Source organism: Pygocentrus nattereri, chromosome 25 (assembly GCF_015220715.1).
Source record: "Pygocentrus nattereri isolate fPygNat1 chromosome 25, fPygNat1.pri, whole genome shotgun sequence".
In the NCBI taxonomy this organism is placed as follows: Eukaryota; Metazoa; Chordata; class Actinopteri; order Characiformes; family Serrasalmidae; genus Pygocentrus; species Pygocentrus nattereri.
The window spans coordinates 19,739,871-19,752,724 of record NC_051235.1 but is presented as its reverse complement, the minus strand read 5'-3'; positions in this window follow the sequence as shown (position 1 = coordinate 19,752,724).

Below are 12,854 nucleotides of genomic sequence, written 5' to 3'. Positions count from 1 at the left end.
TCGCTACACACCTCCAAACTTCATGTGGCTTTCAGATTAGCTTAACAACAGTGCATAGAGAGCTTCATGGAATGGGTTTCCAATGCCGAGCAGCTGCATCCAAGCCTTATATCACCAAGAGCACGGCAAAGCATGGAATGCAGTGGTGTAAAGCACCGCCACTGAACTCTAGAGCAGTGCAGATGTGTTCTCTGGAATGACCAATCACGCTTCTCCGTCTGGCAATCCAATAGACAGGTCTGGGTTTGGTGGTTGCCAGGTGTACGGTACTTGTCTAACTGCACTGTGCCAAGTGGAGTAAAGTTTGGTGGAGGGGAAATTATGGTCTGGGGTTGTTTTTCAGGAGATGGGCTCAGTCCCTTAGATCCAGTGAAAGGAACTCTTAGTGCTTCAGCAGACCAAGAGATTTTGGACAATTTCATGCTCCCAACTTTGTGGAAAAGTTTGGGGATGGCCCCTTCCTGTTCCAACATGACTGTGCACCAGTGCACAAAGCAAGGTCCATACAGACCATATCCTTTGGGATAAATAAGATCGGAGACTGCAAGCCAGGTTTTCTTATCCAACATCAGTGTCTGACCTCACAAATGTGCTTCTGGAAGAATGGTCCAAAATTCCCTTGAGAAAAAGCCTTTTAAGAAGCATTGAAGCTGTTATAGCTGCAAAGAATGGGCTGTCACTCAATTTCATATGCATGTGAAGGCAAATGAGTGAATACTTTTGGCAATATAGTGTATACATGTGTGTGTGTGTGTGTGTATGTGTGTGTGTGTGTGTGTGTATGTATGTGTATGTATATATATATATATATATATATATATAGTATATGCTACTGAACTAGCTTGGTGGTTGTTGTACAGCACAGTGCAAGCATGAGAGCAGATTTATCCTTGAGGGAGTGGAACAGGGCTGCTTGGCAGGAAGCAGCGACGAAAACATACATCCAAAAGAATGAGTGTAGGTGATTCATCTTATGCTGTCCTCGGCTCTGGGTGCACATCGTAACTCATTCCATAAACTTTGTGGGGAAACGATAAGCTACGCGAGTCAATTACGCTGTGAGCTAATGTGACCGAGGCAGCAAAGCCAGCAAGCAGTGGGCTGGGTCCAGGAGTGGGTGAGGGCACTGATTTGTGGAGAATTGGGCCTATCACCATAAATCAGGACTAAGCAGGGGGGCATGATGACACAGCCCATCATTCTGCCTGCACTTGGGCTAACTGCTGTTTCAAACTCCACGTCACACAAAGTTAGTGGAAACCTCATAGTATTAATAAGAGTTTCATAAAGCTGTAAAACTGATCATTGAATGCTTATCTTAAAGTCTTTGATACAAATGCAAGACTGTAATGTGCTCAGTTACTGTTTTATGTGCTAGGCTAGCTTGTTAGCAAACCAAACTAAGAACAAACCTCAAGCACAAGAACACTTCAGACCAAGAATGAATTGGAGAGTTTCTGGTCCCAGAAGAAAGTTGTTTTGCTCAAATGTTGCTCTTTGATGGCCCAGAATATTTAATGGTGATTGTCCTAAAAGTCCTTAAATACAAATAGCATTAGACAAAAAGAAGATATGAGATACTTCTGACCCAGGTAAAATTGTTTTGCAGACAACTGATTTTCACAGCATCAAAAGAATTTTGCAAATTTAAGCAAAGAGATTTAAGCAATGGCCTATTTTTTGTGTTTTAATTGTTATGTAGCTAAAACTACAAACATGTTAATAAGAACTCTTCAGTTTTTCTTTCCTATGGGATAGTATGGTTTGATGTATGAATGATATTCAAGAAGTTGTGTGAGGCAGTTATTAGTTAATGAACAAGATATCTCTACATATTTGCTGATAGAATTGGACCAATAAGTGTTAGCAACTAAAACACCACAAGAACAATGAACATTTCATACCAAGATCTAATAGCCAAAAATCTAAAGTGGTAGTTAGCAGCTATCAGCTAATAGCATTTCAGACGTACTGGAATATGGGAAAGAACTACATTTCAATCGTGGTCTACTGTCTGTAGATTCCAAAGAGGCTTTCAGGCTTGCTTTGATTTGGTCTGATTCCATAAGCTATTTCACTTTATTTCATGGGAGTCTGTTTTTCTTGTAGTATCTTTTTCAAACCTGAAACAACTGTCCTCATTTATCTTTCCTATTACCTATGAAGCGGGTCGTGAAGTAAGGAGGCTCAAGTTAGTGGAGAATCCCGCGGAGGGAAAACTTTTATTTCACGAGACAAAAACGAAACTTAACTCGCTTCCAAAACAACAACTGAACTACTACCAACTAGTACCCCCCCCCCCCTCGAGTCTCTTAAAGGGCTAGACCCCGTTGAGTGACTTAACGCCTGTCCGTTGCGGATTCGCTCCAGTCGCGAGTAGTAGCCCCTACACCTACAAGACTGCTTGTGGCCAAACTAAGTGACTACTGAGTTATATAACAACACAGCCCAGACTTCATGCCCAAGATCAAAAGACTGCCTTATGAAAATGAGTATCACCTAGCCATGAACACATGCCATCTTTGAGCAGATTGTGAAACATTTGTGATTTTTAACAAGCTGTTCAGAAACAGACTTTGCTGGTTTTGATTAGGACTGCTAATTTGGCCTGGTGCACTTCGACAGCACTTGTCCACTCTACAATCTCTGATTTCTCAAGCCACAGATGGATGACCGAAGGCTCTGACTAAGTGCTGAGGACAGTTCTGTTCTACTGAGTGCTATGTCAGTGCGTCTCAGTTTTTCTTCTCTCTTCTCTCGCCTGTTCTTGGACTTGGTGAGTCCAGCGTGATCAGGTGGTGATTAGGGCCTATAGGGGTGGGCCGCGCTAATTTGCAGAGCGGAGGGCGAAGCACATTTTCAGGCAGTGGATTTGCCAAGCCCTCTATTAAGAGATGTCGAGGATGTTAAAAAGACTGACGCACGGATGACATGCGAGCATTGCGCCTTTGTGGTTAACGAGAGGTCAGCTGCGGAGCACTCGTGTTCACCGGACTGGTGTTCAGTCATCGAGTTAAAATGGAGACGTCAATGCTGGGTTCAATTTGGAAGATGGAAAGAACACGTCGTGTGTGTCTGTTTGTCAGTGTGTGTCAGTCAGTAGTGGTTGAGTTGCATCTCAGTGTTAACCTATGTTAGCCTGGGTGTGTCTGACAGTTGTTATTTTTTGCATGTCTATGTGATTGTATGCATTTGCTTTTCACAGGGAGCCACTCAACAAATTGTCCTGCACATGGCCTAACGAGGAGAGGACGATGAGGGAGATAGAAGAAGAGAAGAAGAGTGGAGCGCTGTGAGGGAAGAAGTACGTAATCCTCATTTATTATTAATGCAGAGAGAGAGAGAGAGAGAGAGAGAGAGAGAGAGCGAGCGCAACTGCTCTGTAGGAGAAAAAGAGTGAAGTGTTTTCTCCCCCTGCTGACTAAAACGCAGTCTGGTACCCAGCACATCTTAGATCCATCCCTACACACACACACACACACATACACACACACAAACATGCACATACACAAACGTAAGAAAGGTAATTCACGTACCACTTAGCACACTCTTAAAAGTAAGGCGTTCCTTGGAGCAATGCCGTGGAACAACCACTGTTCCCTAAATGTAATTCAGTAGATGTTCTTTCAAAATTTCTGCATAAGTCAATCATTGTAAAGAAAGTCATCTGGAGTGTTTGCATATGAAATGATGCATTTTTTCCCCAATTTCCTTTTAGTGGTGAGGATAGGAACCAGAGTTCATGATGTTTACACTGCAAAATTAGTGATTTTATTTGTTTTGCAACATGACCAATTAACCTACACTAATTCTTAGACAGTATGTACTGTTTATAATAGTAAAATAGTGCCAAATAAAAGAATGCCCTGAATGTACCACTCTGCCATTCTTTGAGCAGAATTTCTCACTGTGTGACAACTTGGAACTTTTGTAATGATCCATAATGAATTTACTTCCAATATATTTTATTAATAAAACAAATGGAAGTGATGTGGTGAGTCAACTGGAAGCCTCTCATTCACTGCTCTTGTTTGGAGCACATGAGACGCTGACTGCCACTCATCTGTGAATAAAATGTACAGATAATGTGAAATAAGATCCAGTGGCAATGGATGTCCACGCAGCAGATTACAGATATTTTACTCGATTTCTTCAGTGATTCTATAACTTCGGTTTTGGTGTTGTTGTAGAGAGTGGGCTTGAGGGTCGCTGTGTCAGTAAAATATCTTTGAGACAGGACACTGTATCTCAGCATAGTGTAAAGCCCTGGTTCTCATCAACTGAGTACGGATGCAAATCCTTGGCAATAAAAGTTACGATAGAGTTTTTAGTTTGTTTCAAGTTTTGCTTGATTGATGGTCCTCTGGTTGGCAGCGAGTACAACCGGGCACAAAATGGACAGAAACACAATATGGTTTTCCCCTTCAACTCCTTAGGAGCCAATACACCAGGTCAAGGTTCGGGGTGTGCGGCTTTCACTGGCAGCTCCACATCAGAATTAAATTTCTAGGTAAAAATAAAACAATCCTCTGTAAAATAAAGCTCTGCTGATCATTCTAACACAATTTTAACAATAAATGATCTTAAACACTAGAATTAATATAGCCTATAACTGCTAGTTCACCCAACTAGAAAGAGTTAAGATGAACATAGATAATTAGGAGATGTGTAGACTTATTTGCATTTATAAGCACTCAGATGGTTTCCTGACATGTTTAATCTGCAATGAGAAACTGTCAATCACTAAAAAAAAAAGTGAAACTGAAGTCAGTTTCTTGTTTTCCAGCTTCATTGAATTTTCCCATTCCATCTTAAATGGTGCAGCAGTTATATTTTGGCAGTTCAGGGACCATTTAAGGTGGAACAGGAATCTGGAGTATCTGGAGAATGAGAAACTGAGTTCGGTCTCGTAAAAAGCAGAACACTAAGAGACATTTTACAAGAAACTGTTCGGAAAAGTTTCCAGCTGGTTATGCAAGAAAAGTGGCTACAGCTGATCTAAAGCTTAAAGCAGAGCAAAGCAAGCCTGCACTTTTTTTTTTTTTTGATACTACAAACTTTGACGTCCGCACTTTGCAAAGTTCCGCCTTTTGCTCTCCATCAACATTACATTATCAATAACAATTTAGACAACCGTTTTTGACATTTGTGAATCGATTTTGAATTGTTCACGTCCACATTGCAATGCATCTAAGAATCGATGAGTGTACTTTAACCAAATTACTTGAACAGAAATGCTCTGAGGAAACCAGCTGGCGGCTATTTGCTGTGCCACATTACTCTTCCTCTCATGACTATTTCTATTTGCAGAAGTCACTGCTTATCAGCAGGTGTTTTCTGGGTCACATCAGCAGTAATCTCACCTGTCCGTCTGTATATGGACCTGGTATCACATATCATGTTTTGCAGTGGAGCACTCTAACCAGTAACCTAAAGCACTGATGCACAGGAGTTTTTAGTCAATCACTTCATTGGAGACATTTACTAGTTTTTAGCTCTTCTACCTGTTTATTTTAAATTTCCATTGCAAGTACAGCATTGGGTTCTTCCTTTAAAATGAACTAAATATGTTATTGGTGACACTTGAGTGGTCCTTTTTAGATTAAACAAGCACTCAGTGGACTCTCAGTAACATGTCAAAAACATGTGAGGGTTAGGATCAGGTTTTGGGTTGAGGTTAAGGTTAGGATTAGGATTATGGCCAGGGTTAGGGTTTTTTGGATTTTGAGTAAGGTTGGCTAAGTTTAGGTTTTGTGTAATGAAAGTAAAGTTGTTATGACCCCATGTTTTGTCTAGGGTGCATGGGATCAGTAACATGTGGCATTACAATATTGACCTGGTGAGAATCGATTAGAAGTGTGAGGAACAGACCAATGTAGAGCTTTGAAGCCATTTTTATTGAAAAGAGCAATAAACAGGGCAGCATAACAACAACAAGACAAGCAAATGAGCCAAGAGGCTGTTGCTCAAGCGCCCCATTCAGCTTTTGAACTTGATGCCTCAATGTATTTAGATGCTGCTGTTGATGTGTTACTGATAATCTGTTAAGAGTCTATTAATCATCAACAAATGACCACTCTCTTTTTTTTTTCTCTTCATATTTCTTTGTTTCTGGTCTAAATGTTTTGTTTCCCACTCCAGGCTTGTACATGCATTGTACATCTTGTACATTTCAAATAGTCCAGTTTATATCATTTCTGACGCTGTATGATGTATTGTTATCTACACAAATGGAGAAATGTCCACGAAAATCAGGATTCAGGACACCTGCTGCTGCTGTTTTTAAACTACAGTACACTGCAAAGGTTAAATATAATTCTAATTGATTTAATTACCAATTAAAACAGACATTAAGCACAAGTTGTTGATTTTTCAGTGTCAGGAAAAAAGCAGAACATTACACGGAAACTCCAACTTCTAAATAAAATACCATATTATTCAGTATTTGGTGGGTCCACTCTTTGCATATTACAGCTTAATTTGCTTTCAGTTTTTCAAAGAAATCTGCAGGGATATTTTCACACCTCTAAAGTTCAGATCTTAGACGTTGGTTGCATTTTCTGCTTCTCATGATCCCATTAATCCCAAACACATTCACTGATGCTGTGGTCTGGACTTTGGAGTGGCCGCTCCATCTGAGAACTCCAGCAACTTCTTTGCTTGATTTGCAAATGTTCTTCTTTTTTTGACTATTTCCTTTTCTCAGTAACAGCTTTTTGACAGCTGCACATCCTTTCAGACTCATGTTGTTGAGCTGTTGTCTCACAGTGGAAGGAGGGACAGAAACACCTGTGGATTTTTTCAGACCTAAAGCAAGAGTGGAGCTTGATTCTCTCTCAAAGATGGAAGCTTTAAGTACTTCTTGGGGACAGTTTTGGTGGTCCGCCTGTCTGGCATGGTTGTTAGGAGTAACATTGTCTCATTTATTTTCCTTTGACTTCTCCCTTCCTTATGCAAATGCATTATTCTTAGAAAGATCTGAAATACTGAATAACTAAAAATGAATGTCACCAGAGAGTAAGAGGGGAGGCCATGCTGCTGCTGCACGAAGTGCTCTTTATTGAACACACTGACAGAAAAGCACTGAAACCACTGTGGAGGTCACCAGTAGCATATACTTCACCCTGATGGTGACTGACCCCCAACACAAAACACCCTCACAATAACCCCACACCTAAATATGTGGCCGCTCATGTGACCACACTTTTTGAGCTCATTGGAGCCAGCGCCAGCCAGTAGGGGGTTACTACAGTATTAAGGGTGGTCTCTGTTCCACAGTACTGTATCTCATAGATAACAATATGTCATTCAGTGTCAGAAGTCACTTAAGCAAGTCTATTTAAGATTACTTAAATTTTACTTACTTACAACTCAATGCAATTTGAGACATGCCTCGGTTGATTGACTACATTTGGGGTAAGAAGAAATTATGCAAATTAGATTTTTGGTGGAACAAAAGCCTGAAGGTTTCTGTTTTAGCTTTGGGATCTGAAATAGAACTTGAGGGTCATAGATTTGAATTGTTTGCCTCTGTTTACTCTTGATGTGGCCTTTTGCAAGATGTTCCCACTGAATTGCTCCACGGGGTACTCTATTGGCATTAGACTCTCCACTACCTAGTAGTGGCAGAGACTGCTGGATGGCTCTGCCATCAATAAATATGCAGAGGGCCTGTGTGCATTTTAATGTTCAGAAACCCCTTCCTGTGGTTTAAAGCTTCATCATTCACAAGCAAATTGAATTTACTCATATGGTTATAGTGGAGTATTTCAACTCATCCTGACATACCATTTATGCTAATGTCTTCCTGCCTGCTTGTGTGTGTGTGTGTGTGTGTGTGTGTGTGTGTGTGTGTGTGTGTGTGTGTGTGTTGGCTTAGGCCTCCAATGCATATTCCCAAAACAGGAAAAATAAGTTGTTATTGACCTATAACTTTTTAATAAAGCGCTGTAAAAATGTGTGCCAGTGCATCTTTGTCTGTATCTGTCTGCAAGTCTCCATTTGTGTATGTCTGAGTGTGCGCACGTGTGCGTCCGTCTGTCTGTGTTTGTGCGCTTGCATGGAGTGTTTGTACTTTGATTCTGACATGAAAAGGCACTTCCATGCCCAAATATTACTTTCTATAAATAACCAGATGACGTCAAGCAACATTTATTTCAGTTGGCCAGTTTGCGTCAGCCCTCCCCTGCCAGAGAACACTGCAGAAATGGTGGGGCATTTAGGGGCCGACTAGAGACTTCTTTTCATCATTTTCATCATTTTCTTTTCATCATTTAATTTCCGGTCAAAGCAGTCAGTGAGCAGGAGATTAGATAGAAGATGCTTTACATAAGTGAAAAGACAGTGTTTTGGAAATTGGGGTTCAAAACATTTTTAAAGATAAAGAGAAAATGGGACTCCTAACATCCATGCAAAACCTGGTAGACCACCAAAACTGCCACCATCAGATAAACAGCGCTTAAAGCTTTCATTATTGGCACAGAGGAGACAGTCAAGCTCCACTCTTGCTTCAGATCTGAGAAAATCCACAGATGTTTCTGTCGTCCTTCACTGTGAGAAAACAGCTCAACACTATGAATCTGAAAGGATGTGTAACTGACAAGAAGCTGTTACTGAGAAAAGGAAAGAAGAAGAAAAATCATTTAGTGTGTTTGGGATTACTTGGTTGCTTAGAAGCAGAAAATGCAGCCAACTTCTAAGACCAAACTTTAACCGGAGGTGTGGAAAAATGTCCTTGCAGATATTCCTACAATACTCTGCAGGTATCCCTGAAGAACTGTGCAGATTATTTTATCAAGAGTTACAATTACAGGTAAATCATTGAATTAATAATCTAACATTCAGTGACCGCCTTACTGCCTATTAGGTTCTTGAATGTTAGCTTACATTAAAACTCCTTGAAATTGCAGACTTATTACATACCACGACTTAGTATTCAGTAAATACAAGGCTATAATAGGGTGTAATAAAATTGAGTTTGCTGGCAGGCCCTGGACATATAAGGGGTCAGAAAGATATCAGTTTGGATGAAGAGAAGAAAGATGGCTAATAAAAAAAATCTGATCTTGTATGCATGTAACTTAGTCTGCTGGCAGCATCCTGATACAGCGTGCCTAGCATGGCGTGTAGACCTGCTGTGTAGGGAGTCCTGCACAGGCTGGTGTAGAGTCAGTAACACAGTGTCCCAGGGCATTTCAGTTAGGATGCTGTGTTAGCTGTCAGACTAGACAGGTACCTGTGTACAGTGAAAAGACACATCACTGAGCGTCGAAAAAGCTCAAACCATTTCATCTTTTGCTCCAACGGATTCTGACGTGGAGGCATTTCAACCAGTAGAAATGTGCATGAAGAAAATGGATGAAAATCCAGGATGGAGGACAGCAGCGATGCTGCGTAGTGTTTTGCTGTTCTATATGACTTCTTACCCTTCGTGGCCCTTGTCTGCTACAGCTCTGTATATGGCCATCACCAAAATTTTCTTTTGATGGCCCATATTTCTTTGTTTCTGGTCCAAATGTTTTGTTTCCCACTGCTCGAACTGTAAAAACTTCATCCCGCCTCCAGCCTTGTACACGCCTTCTAGACAAGATCTGCATGTACATGAGTCTACCACACTGTCTTTGCCTTGTCTAATGTGTAGGCACCCTAAGAGATGCATCTTAGACCTGCAGCTATGTCCATGCTAAAATACAGTATCTCACTATAGGAGGCCTGTTGGAGCCAGAACTTATTTGCAGAGTTAAACAACAAAAGCAACATCTTTGCTATTGCAGCCAAGCTAGCCATCAGCAAGGTGTACTCATCCAGAATTAAGTATTTGTGTAAAGTCTGATTTACATGTTGGTGATAGTGGCTTTAATTGAATGGTTTTACTCTTTATTATATCAATTCACATTGATATAATACATTCATTGTTCCATCAGTTTCCTCAGTTCTCCAGCAGTGTGTTTCCTGAAACAAGGATAATTGCTCTGCCTTCATTTGAGTAACTAATTGGAACCAGGATTAAAAACAAGTTAGTGTGCCTAACCATTTATATGCTGTTCACTGTAATCACTTTACAGGGTATTAGCAGCAGAGATGCACTCTTTCAACACTTAAACAAGTAAATGGCAAACAACTAATGGAACCAATTCAGGCTTTCCAAGAAAACATCTATTGAGCACATTAGTTTTTCACATAAGCTCTTTGTTCCTAGAGCTCATCAGCACGTGCATGCAGACAGAATCATTATCATGTGTAAGCCAAACTCACTGAACAGGTGAAATGCAGAAAATGTTAGACAGCTGTTTTGGGCCTAAATCCACCCCTGCAGCTGCTTCTGTTCAGAGACTTATATAATGCAACTGGATGGTACTGGTACAATCTAGGGCAATAGAGGTGGTGGCTTCAGCTTCCTGAGGTTCAGTCAGTCATTCATCCACTGCAGCAGTGTGAAAAGATTCATGTTGCCTGGAGAAGCATACAAGGGATTCTGGATCGTTCAGAAGAATGCAGAGAGGGAGAGAGACAGAGGCAGAGGGAGTGAGTAATCCTTTTAAAGTGGCTGAGTGGTTGTTGACATCTTTGAGATATTGATATTTATACTTAAGTCATGGAATATAAACCAGTGTCTTAAACTAAGCATAACTTATTGGCCGCTGTGTAAGATCAGAGTCTAACTGTAATCCATTACGCTTCGTACCTAAGCCATCATTTATAATGCTAAAATAGCTCTAGCCACATTTGCTGTTGCATAATTGGGAATAATTTTTGGAAAAGTTAATTTCCGTGGATATTAACCTGGGAAAACACTGCATCACCTTCATGTCAGCACATCACAGTGCAGTGAGGGGTAAAATGAACTGGACAGCTGTTTTACAAACATGAGGCCTTTGCATTGTTACTTTTGTGCCAAAAGTTTTTCATCAATAAAAAATAGATTTTTAAAGATATTCACTCTCTTTCTTACTCATTTTACTGATCATTTTGTCACTCTTTCCATTCTGTTTTTTTAATTCATGGATTTCTCTAAGCTGTTTTGCTTCAAAAATTACTTTTATCCTTCAAATCTTTCATTTGTCTCTAGGTTCACGCACAAGATTTTAACGAATTAAAATGAATTAAACAGAGGCTTACAGTTAAAACTTTTAGTTAGTTATAATGTTAACAGGTCTCTGGCTTGTGTTAGTCCTGAGCTGCTAGCTATGACTTGCTGTCTCTGCTATGCAATGTGATGTTTTGCAGTAACACTTGATCCCCTGAACATGACAGGTGTATATGTTGTCATGAGTTTTCACAACACATTTTGTTCTGTAATATATCATCATCATGTTATAATCACCAGTGGTTGTCTGGACTGATTATAGTGTCATAGGGTTTGAAGCCATGAGTGTATATGTCACTTGATTTTTGTTAACTGTCAAATACCATGACATGACAATTAATGGTGACATTACATGGTTATATTACTGGACATAATCTGTCATGACAACCCAGGACATGACATCCAACAAGCTCTAGCAGAGTTCAAGTGTTTTTTTGTTTTTAGCAGAAATGCCAGTTGTAGGCACTAAAAATTCATGCATTGTAGAGATTTAAAGATAGACATACTTTCTTATCTTTGATTACTACAAAAGTAAATGAAGTTGCTTGTCATGTCTGGCCTAGTCTCACAAATCAGACTTCAGCCTATTGTCTGAGAGTGTAATGGGTGAATATCAGAATTCTCATGCAAGTGGACTTTAAGAAGACATTCCTTCTTATAAATGGTTGGTGAAGGAGACCCATCGTTATGTGCATTGGCAAACATACCAGGATATCTCGCTTAAGAGCTCCTTCAAAGAAAACTCTTGAAAAACTTTTAAAGATGTGATGCCATAAACTTCATATACTGTTCAACCTAGCCACTATATCTTGCTCTCAAGAAGCTTGCTGTTGTTATGATGTGCTGGTTGCAAAAGTCGGACTGGTAAAACTGCCTGAAAGGGAGTATGCGTGGAATAAAACTGATAAAATCCCAGTTGTAGCCTGCTTAGTGTTGCAATACATATCAGATATTCCAGGTACTTGTAGACTGATAAATTCACCGACTGTTGTGAAGGCTGACAGGTTTCCATGTTAAGCTTTTCTACCTATAGAAACATAGCTTTCTGTTTCAGAATGCCAGTTCACAGAATGCTGCTGCATCAAATCACCTTTCTTCATATTAAAACAGATAGCTTGACATTTAACCAATAAATAGTTAAATAGCTAGCCAATAGCGAACAGTGCTCACCTAGTTAACACTAGAAACCTGTGATAATGAGCCCCTCCACTCAACAAGCCCAAAAGAAGTCCACATGAACATTTGAGTGTGGACTTAAGGGTGGAAACCCCTAAGTGGCTGCAAGCTGTCTGTGTTATTCTGTATTAAACCTGACAAATCTTCAGAGAGTTTAGTAATGTCCCCTCATTACAATCTGCTGTCAGAGCAGTTACAATGCTTGATGTTCATGTCAAGCAGAATAAAATGTATTGGCATATGAGATTGGAACTTTCTGTGTGCTACCATGTTGTCTATCACTGTACAAAAGAAGCATGCTGCTGCTTTTATTGGAACTGAACAAAAATCAAACATTTTCTTTAACAATTCAAATATGAGTGGGATGTGAGGTATATTCCTTTTCATAGCGTTTCTAGCTCAGAATAGTAGTTTATTTGTCACGATTGGCCCCTCCCAGTCCTGTCCATGTGTTTGTGTTGTGTTTTGGTCTAGTCCATGTGCTTTTTGTTTTGATCCCAGTCCGGCCCCTTGTTTGGTTACTCTGCCCCTGATTGTTCCCACCTGTGTTGCCCACCTGTGTTTTCCACCTGTGAACCCTCTTTAGCTCTCT